Source organism: Phyllobates terribilis, unplaced genomic scaffold (genome assembly GCF_046119375.1).
Source record: "Phyllobates terribilis strain yellow unplaced genomic scaffold, ASM4611937v1 Scaffold_3092__1_contigs__length_90715, whole genome shotgun sequence".
Classification (NCBI taxonomy): Eukaryota; Metazoa; Chordata; class Amphibia; order Anura; family Dendrobatidae; genus Phyllobates; species Phyllobates terribilis.
In genome coordinates, this window is record NW_027365846.1 from 46,550 (window position 1) to 56,945 (window position 10,396).

General features: G+C 39.6%; 1 pseudogene; it reads left to right on the forward strand.

The window, feature by feature from the left end:
* The first annotated feature begins 6,746 nt into the window (after positions 1-6,746).
* LOC141247514 (uncharacterized) lies at positions 6,747-10,191 on the forward strand (annotated as a pseudogene).
* Positions 10,192-10,396: the final 205 nt, after the last annotated feature.

The window sequence follows — 10,396 nt, forward strand, 5'->3', positions numbered from 1 at the left end:
AAATGAAGCATATGAGGCATCGGGACTAAAGACGACAAAGTGAAGATGAAGACACGTAAGAAAGAAGTGTCGAGGAGTTGATCCGAGTTCAAATGGACCATTATACCTACTCAGACGTCCAAATGATGTGATTCCAATTTGTTTAGTTAGATATTGAAGTCTACTACATTCCTTTCAAATTTGGGCACAATCGGATGTGTGAATCAAAAGTTATGGCGATTTTACTAAGATGTCGCAAGAGTACAACAGATACCAAACCGCGGCCGCGGTTCGGCGACCGCGTCGCACCTCCCGGAGTAGTTCTTGACCAAAGAACTTTTGTAACCGCCTCAACATTATGGTGTTGAATGAGTTTTGAAGTTACCTTTTGGGGGGGAGGTTTATAAGATTTTTTTGAGGGTTTTGATTAGTTTCATCTCATATTTTCTAAGAAACACTCTCTTTTGTAATTTTACTTTTCTCTCATACTATGAAGAACTAAGTATCATTCTGTTCACTTTGAAGTTTTAATCCTTTGGATTTGGTTTTATGGTAAGAATCTAAACACTTCTGTTCTATTTTGATTGGTGTATTGTTTCTTGATCTCTTGAGCTATATCTTGCATTGGTTTTTATTGATTTATCTAGAATGATCAACTAGGTTTATTGATATTCATCATATTGCTACGATTGGTAATTCGATTTGAAGAATCTTTCCTTTTGGTAGAAAACTCTATTTGCATGAACTATTTTCTAGTGCCTATATGGTAGATATCTTGAATTTATGTCAAGTATCGATTATTTGTCAATGGTATTGCATGAACCTACATATTTTTGAGCTTTATGTGGTTGTGTTATTAAATCTTGGTATTTCCTTGGTTTTAGCATGATTAGGGTTTCTTGGACTATTTGTACTAGTTACTTTTTATGAACAAAGAGTAGGACAACCAATTGAATGTGTTAGAACACTTGTTATTAAGAATCTATGATCCACATACCAATCCAATTGCTTAGAATGGATAAGTGAACTCTTTAATCATTTATTCACTTCTCTCTTGTGTGCTTCGTATTTTTGCAACATAGCCAGCCAACCCTCCCTTTTGTCACTTGTTAATCATAGTAAAACTTTTGAAACGAAAAGCTTGTCTCCTTTGGGTTCGACCCATACTTACCACTATACTCTATAGTGGGAGTTCGATTTTCTTTGATAAGACATACGACATTGCCTCTATCCACACACTAGGACTTCCTAAACTTTTATAACAACACAATAAAAAAACACGACTTACACTTGATCTCTTCACAGAACAATGATTGATACCTTCTACTTCTTTTCTCTTTCTTTCTAGAAATCGATAAAGTAGAATGAAGCATATGGAGTGTTATTTAAACGTTCTAGGAATTGAGCCTTGTAACGTATAAATTCAAACTCCTTGATTGTGTTCTTGATTTGAGCTATTAACATAATTAGATTCTGCTCAAAGACACAAATCAGTTACATGGAATTGGTCAGAATTACATATATTACACATTAACAACTAATCCTAAGACCTTCTATCAGGGAAACCGAATATCCTCCAAATTAGGAATTCTCCATTTTGATCACAAACTTGAAGAAAATTATTCCTTTGGCATAGGCGAAATTGTCTTCATTTCTTGATGGAAGAATATCTTCATGATAACTCTTTGGTTCATAGGATATTTGTAGGAGTTAAGAGGAAACATCAGTTTCACTTAGTTCAGTATTTGAAGACCTTGTTCTGTTGATCTGGGTTCAACAGAACATGTTCTCTAATTCTTGACTGGAAGCACATTTCCTTGTTCTCTTGATCTCAGATGTTAGATTTTGAGTGAGACTTTGATCTGTTCTTTATACATGAACGATATATTTGAGAGAACATGAGATAAAAAAAATTGTTTTTCATACTCAAAACTAAGTAAAGTAGTGTAGATCACTAAGAGAACATTGTTCTCTGAGTTCATCGTACTAACTATTCCCCCTTTTTTGATAATGACAAACATAAGAACTTGTCATATAAAGAATAGAGAACATATGAGAGACAACCATGTAGAAGAATGTAGTGTAATCATTAGTGAAATGCATATTCCTCATCAACACAAGTATAATTCCTTTCCGAGTTAAACTTTGAAGACCCAAGTAACTTCCCCCTCAATCAACGTTTTTCCCATAGTTTGTTCAAATATCCAGAGTTCACTCCCCCTTTTTGACATAATCAAAAAGTCCTAGAGAAATTCATCACAAGACAAGTAGCTAGAAAACAATGATTAATCAAAACTCTAGAGAAATGGTATGCAATATAACTCGAAAGCACATAACAAGACTTTAGCAACAAAAAAATATATTAATTATTAATCACAAGGATAGACTCAGTAACCAATATTTTTTTTTGGCTGGGAGATAATAGTGGAAAACCTAGGCGTTCTAGTTCTGTAGTTGTAACAGAATAGGATTCTAATGAAGATCACTCTTCCTATTCTATTGTTCCTTCCTCCTTGGCTTTTCCTTCTTAGGATCTACCACCATAATCTCCACATTCTCTTTCTCTGTTTTGTCAACAGAGTCCTTAGCAACCCTAAAACTACTTCCCTTCTCCATTTTGTTCTTTATCCACATGTCCTTTAGAGAATTCTTCCCAAGGACCCTTTTATCTAGAGTTTCGAGGAACTCTAAGCTCACTATCAACATCTCTTCAAAAGCCTTAATGAAGTTCCAACGATAGTGGTAGAGAGTGTTGATCATTTCCTCAATGTTGGCGATGGTCTTGGCCTTGTGGACACCAACCTTGGTGATGATGTCTCCGAGATATTTTGTACTCTCGTGGATGACATCATCAAGTCCTTTGAGACGTTTCTTGAGTATTTCTTGAGTAATACCAACAGTAGGAGGAGGAGGGATTGCAGAAGGAACAAGAGGCGCTTCTAACCTAGAGTCTTAATAGAAGCAAGCTCTGTTCTATACTTGAGGGAATTGATGATGCAAAGAGTAAGAAAGTTGTCATATGTTGTTGCTTGCGCATTCTCAGGGTAGTAGTCGAGAAGCTTTAGAACCTTCTTGACTATATGGGGGTAGGGAAGAGCATGGGTGTTGTGTTGTGTTGATGATAGTGTTGGATATAGGAGATCTTGATCCAAGGATGATCGAATTGAATGCCTAAGATGATCTTCTTCATCAATATAGCATCATATTGGAGAATAGTTCCCCTGTTCTCTTGTTTGGGCACAATGTTACTTATGAGGAACTTTGATAGCATGCATTTTAGTTTAGTTTAGGTCATGTTTATTTCGTCTTAGTAGAGTCATTTTGCGTATTTCTAGTCTTGTTTTATTCTATTTTCATAGGTTATAGTAGAGTCGGTGTCTGCTCTTGCGTTTGATGATTTCAGGTGTTTCGGGGGCGTTTTCCTTGGAGATCATGAGCGTCCATGAAATGGTATTCGAGTCAAAGAATTAGCAAGGAGGGAATCTAATGAAGAAGAGCTCAATGAAGGACAGGAACGAGCCATGACAAAGCTGCATTTGATGGGAGGCAACAGAGGGATACTCGGCCTTATACTCGGCCGAGTACCAGCCCGAGTCAACAAAGGGGGAGCCACTACAGAGAGATACTCGGCCTTATACTTGTCCGAGTACCATTCCGAGTCAGAAAGGGGGTGCCACCACCACAGAGGGATACTCGGCCCGTGACTCGGCCGAGTATCGGCCCGAGTTTGGCACCCCTTCTCCGAGTTTTGGTGTTTTTCCTTGTAACTCTTGGGCTTCTTGGGCGTTACTTTTGTATGACCTTTTGAGAGTTATAAATAAGGGGTTTTAGAACATGTTTTAGACACCTCTATATCAACCTCTCTCTCTACCTCTCTTTAGCCACTTTGAAAACCCTAGCTTGCATTTTCGAGATTGTTGAAGAATTCTCAAAGAATGGAGTGTTTTACTCTAGATTGTATCAAGTATTTCTCTTATTGTCATCTAGATGTATGAATTTCTCTATTCTTATGATGTTTTTGATTGTTTCTCCCATTATGCATAGCTAAATCCATATTTCGAGGATTGGGATGATCCTAACAATGAATTGGTAGATTTTCTTCTTATGTTTGTCTTTGATAGCATGGTTCCTTGTTTGATTTGATCCTATGGTTCTTATTGAGATTGAGATAATCGTTTAGAATTCTGTTAGGTTGATATTGAAAGGAGATAACTATAGATTTCAATTAGACATGGCATGAGTCTGAAAGGAGATTGTTGATGTTGGAACTACATAGAATTGAACCCGAATAGACTTGTTTGTTCTTGTGGAGATCTAAGTAATCATAGAAACCTAGATTAGGTTGGACTTAGCTGAGCACGAAAGTGGATGTTAACCCGGTCTAGTTCTAGTTTCTAAGTGCCTATTAGTCTAAGCTTGATTAACTTTGCGCGACAATGATTGTTAGTTGGAGTTTAGATACGTCTACTATTGTCTGGAAGGAATTAGTAGACATATTTGATTGCTTACCGTCAAACAAGTACATGTTATTCTTCGATAAACGCATCTTGTTATCTACCAAGGAGTTGTTGTGATGATCCTTAATTCTAGATATTTCTCATACACATATCTTTCCAAAGTTGAGTTTTCTCATTTCCGTAGCAGAATCATCATATTATCTTATTAAGACTTAGCTGACCAGTTTAGTTACAAAAGATACTACTTTTTCCTCGTGGGAACGACACTTGAAAAGCTACAATTGATCCCATACGCTTGTGGGTAGGTTTATCTCTATCAAGTTTTTGGCGCCATTACCGGGGACATCAGCTATTATCAGTTGTATCCTACAACTGGTTCGACTATGTCTCTTGTGTTATTTGATCCTTTTCCTCTTGTGTCCGATCTCAGCTTTGTTACCTTCTTATGAGACGAGTTTTCAGCGCTAATAATCTCAACGACTTTGATCCCGAACCTGAGCGTGCTTTTCACTTGAGAAGGAGAGAACAACGTGATCTTATTGAACAAGAGATGGATGGGAATGACAATCAAGATCATCCGATTAATGCCCTGGATCAACCACGTATGACCTTAGGTGACTATGTGACACCTAATCACCGAGGGCAAGTTCCTGGTGTGGTTCGACCTCTAGTGCAGGCTTGTAACTTTGAGCTCAAACCCTCTTTGATTAACATGGTTCAACAAAATCAGTTTGGGGGTTTTCCGTCTGAGAATCCACACCTACATTTGGCCACTTTCACTGAGCTTATGGATACGGTGAAGATCCATGAAGTGAGTCAAGATGCACTCTTCTTGCGCACATTCTCGTTCTCTCTACGAGATAGAGCAAATGCTTGGTATAAGACCATACCTCTTGGCTTTGATACCACTTGGGAAGAGTTAGCCAATGCATTTCTCACCAAATATTTTCCTCCTAAGAAGACAGCCGAGATGAGAAATTAGATTCTAGCCTTCCAGATGAAAGATGTTGAGTCTCTTTATGAAGGTTGGGAGAGGTTCAAGGAGTTGTTGATGTTGTGCCCTCATCAAGGACAAGAGAAGTGGACCTTATTACATGTATTCTATAATGCAGTTGACAGTTCTACCAGACTTATTATTGATGCTTCAGCTAGAGGTAGAATCATGTCAATGGATGTTGAGGAAGCATGGAATTTGATCAAGGAACCCGCTCAACACTCTCATTATTATAGTGATGCTCAGTCACTTCCTAAGAAGGCGGCCGAGATGTATGAGGTGAATGCTGAGATGCACCAACAAGCTCAAATAGATGCTTTGCAACAAGAGATCAAGATGTTGAATTTGGCGATTAAAAAATCCAAAGAGAATGGGGCCGGTTCATCCTCTCGTGATACGCCTAATGTGGTTTGTGAGTTTTGTGGAGAGAGTGACCATACTATTTCATCATACCAACAATTCGGTGCTCAAGATGAAACACAAGGGGAGGCCAACTACATGAACAACTTCAATCGGGGTCCTAACAATGATCCATACTCCAATTCTTATAACTCCGGTTGGAGGAATCAAAACCAAGCTTGGGGGGAGGGGGGGGGAATCAAGTTTCTCCTAGACAACCTCACGGTTTCCAACCACACCCCCTCCACCACAAAACCAAGAGCGTCATCAACCACCTGATGAGTCTACTCTTCAACTGATAATGAAGGAACTTCAGAACATTAACAAGAAATTGGAGGGCCATGATAGTTTCCATGCTCAATATGCAAAGAATGTTCCTAGACCCCATGGTCATCTTCCGGGCCAATCCAAGGCCAATCCAAAAGGGCAAATCAGTGATGTGTCCTTGAGGAGTGGGAGGCAACTTGAGGATCCTAAAGTGGTGGATCTTAAGCAGAATGGTGTAGCTATTGAAGATTCCGAAGAGGTCATTGTCTAGGAGAAAGAGCGAAAGGAAGTACCCAAGTATGTGCCACCACCACCATTCAAGCCTCCTCTTCCTTTCCCACAAAGGAGAGCCCAAGCTCAACTAGATTAGAAATTTGGCAAATTTGTGGAGGTGTTGAAGAAACTTTGCATCAACATTCCCTTCACCAAAGCTCTCAAGCAAATGCCAACCTACGTGAAGTTCTTGAAGGAGATCCTATCCAACAAGATGAACCTTGATGATTACCACACCATTGCCTTGAACTAAGAGTGTAGCGCTCTCATCTAAAACAAGTTTCCCCCCTCCTAAGCTTGAAGATCCGGGCATCTTTAGTGTTCCTATGATGATAGGGAAGAGTACGTACAATGCTTTGTGCGATTTGGGTGCTAGTATGAACATCATTCCTCTTTCCATATGTAAGGAGCTTGATCCCGGAGAGCCTAGACCGGTGAGGATAACTCTGCTCATGGCCGATAGATCTACGACACGCTCGGTTGGTATTTTGGAGCACATTCCAATCCATATCGGCAAGTTCTACATCCCCATCGATTTCATTGTCCAAGATATTCCCGTTGATTCTCCTATTCCTATATTGGTAGGACGGCCCTTCTTATCCACCACCACGGGTGCTCTTATTGATGTGAAGAAGGGTGTTCTCTCCTTCCTTATTGGGGAAGATAAAATTGAATTCAACTTTCTTAAGGCTATTAAGCAACCTGCTTTTGAAAATGATGTTTCTAGCTTGGATATGGTTGACAAGGAAACCCAAGAATCCTTGATGGCTATTGTGATTGATGATCCATTGGAGTATTGTTTGACTAATAGTGTGATTCCAACTGACAATCTAGAGCTACTTGCTGATGTGCTCTTAGATTTGGAGTCTACTTTAGAGATACCTGAGACCGTTGTTGAGACCCTATCTAGTGAGTACGTTTCCCCCATGGAGGAGACCCAAGAGGCACCAAAGGTGGAGTTAAAGACACTTCCATCCAATTTAAGCTATGAGTTCCTTGGACCTAATTCTACTTATCCTGTGATTATTAGTGCTAGTCTAAGTGAATGTGAAATTGAGAAATTGTTGCATGAACTTAGATTGCATAGGAAGGCCGTAGGATATTTGATTGATGATCTAAAAGGAATTAGTCCCTCCATGTGCATGCATAGGATATTAATGAAAGATGAGCATAAACCCACCATTGAGCATCAAAGAAGACTTAATCTTATCATGAAAGAATTAGTGAAAAAAGAAGTGCTTAAATTACTTGATGCTGACATTATTTATCCTATTTTTGATAGTGCTTGGGTTAGTCCTGTTCATGTTGTGCCTATGAAAGGGGGGATAACTGTTGTGAAAAATGATAAGAATGAATTGATTCCCACTAGAACAGTTACGGGTTGGAGAATGTGCATTGACTATAGGAAATTGAACAAGGCCACTAGGAAGATCATTTCTCACTCCCATTCATTGATCAAATGCTTGAAATGTTATCTAAGCATTCACACTTTTGTTATTTGGATGGTTATAGTGGATTCTTCCAAATCCCTATCCATCCGGATGATCAAGAGAAGACCACATTCACATGCTCCTATGGCACTTTTGCCTATAGGAGAATGCCTTTTGGTCTATGTAATGCACTAGATACCTTTCAAATATGCATGATGGCTATATTTTCTGATTTTATTGAGGATATTATGGATGTGTTTATGGGTGACTTCTCTGTTTATGGTACTTATTTTGATTCTTTCTTGTTTAACTTGTCCCGAAATCTACAACGATGTGAAGAGGTTAACCTTGTCTTGAATTGGGAAAATTTTCATTTTATGGTAAATGAAGGAATTGTGTTAGTGCACTTGGTTTCTAACCGAGGAATCGAGGTTGACAAGGCCAAGATTGAGATCATAGAGAAGATTCCACCTCTAACATTGGTCAAGAATGTGAAAAGTTTTCTTGGGCATGCGGGGTTCTATCGGAGATTCATTAAGGATTTTCCAAGATTTCAAAACCTCTTACTAACCCACTTTTAAAGGATGTTTCCTTTGAGTTTTCGGAAGATTGTCTTGATGCCTTTTGCAGGTTGAAGAAGGCTTTGATTTCGGCTCCTATAATGCAACCTCCTGATTAGGATCTCCCATTTGAGCTGATGTGCGATGCAAGTGATCATGATGTAGGGGCTGTTCTTGGCCAAAGGAAGGATAAGAAGCTACATGCTATCTACTATGCTAGTAGAACTCTTGATGGAGCTCAGGTGAATTATGCCACCACAGAAAAGGAGTTGCTTGTTATAGTGTTTGCTTTTGAGAAGTTCAGATCCTATTTGGTTGGTGCCAAATTCATTGTCTACACCGACCATGCTGCTATCAGGTATCTCTTGAGAAAGAAGGAGGCAAAACCGAGATTAGTTCATTGGATTCTTCTTCTTCAAGAGTTTGACTTGGAGATTAGAGATAATAAGGGTTCAGAGAATTTGGTTGTTGATCACCTCTCTAGATTGACTCCCGAACAGTTGAAGAGCACTAAGGATGAACCTCCCATTGATGACTCATTCCCGACTATCATCTATTCCTAATAACCGATGAGATATTGGCTCTTGCAAATTCTAAGATGTCATGGTTTGCTGATTTTGTCAATTACTTAGTTTGCATCGAGTTACCTCCCAAGATGTCCTTTCAACAAAAGAAGAAATTCATGTCTGATGTTCGGCACTACTATTGGGATGAGCCATTATTGTTCAAAAGGTGTGCGGATGGGGTGATTAGAAGATGTATTCCGGAGGAGAAGGTAAAGAGTGTTATCGCTCATTGTCATTCTCTACCATGTGGAGGTCATGCTATCTCATCTAAGAGTACCTCCAAGATTCTCAATTCCGCTTTCTATTGGCCTTCGATGTTCAAGGATGTGCACTTCTTTATTGATTCTTGTCATGCTTGTCAGCGCACCGGTAACATTTCTAGGAGGAATGAGATGCCTTTGCAAAACATTCAGGAGGTTGAGATCTTTGATGTGTGGGGAATAGATTTCACGGGACCTTTTCCGTCGCCTTGCTCTAACAAGTACATTCGTGTGGCGATCGATTATGTGTCTAAGTGGGTTGAAGCTATCACCTCTCCAACAAATAAATCGAGGGTTGTGTCCAAGTTCTTCAACAAGGTAATATTTCCTAGATTTGGGACCCCAAGAATTATGATTAGTGATGGTGGTTCGCACTTCATTGAGAAGAAGTTTGAGGCTTTGCTGAAGAAGTATGGGGTAACTCACAAGGTTGTAACCCCTTACCATCCTCAAACAAGTGGTCAAGTTGAGGTCTCTAACCGAGAGATCAAGATTATATTGGAGAAAACTGTCTCTCAATCCCGTAACGATTGGTCAATGAAGTTGGATGATGCTATATCAGTGTATAGGATGGCTTTCAAGACTCATATTGGCACCATCCCATACCGTCTTGTGTATGGGAAATCTTGTCACTTACCTGTAGAGTTGGAACACAAGGCTTATTGGGCAATCAAACTGTTCAATTATGACATGAAGGAAGCCGATGAGAAGAGAATGCTCAAATTAGAAGAGTTGGAAGAGCTAAACATGGATGCTTATGAGAGTGCTCGGATCTACAAAGAGCGTACTAAGAAATGGCATGACAAGCATATCATTCCGAGAGAGTTTCATGAGAGGTGATTTTGTCTTGCTCTTCAACTCACGCTTGCGACTCTTTTCGGGCAAGCTGAAGTCAAGATGGAGTGGTTCGTTCCAAGTACGCAAGGTGTACCCACATGGTGCAATTGAGATATGGAGCGAGGAGATGGGACAATTCAAGGTGAATGGACAACGCTTGAAGAAGTAAATCATTGGAGATCCATTCGAGAAGGTTGCTTCTCTATACCTTGACCCGAACCGCTAGGGACACAAGGACGGTCAACCTAATGACCTTAAACAAGCGCTTGGTGGGAGGCAACCCATTGGTACGTATTTTCGTATTTCCTCGTTCTTATTTTAAATTAAAAAAAGAGAGAAGGGCCCGTGTTTACGGAAACGCAACAACCCTCCTT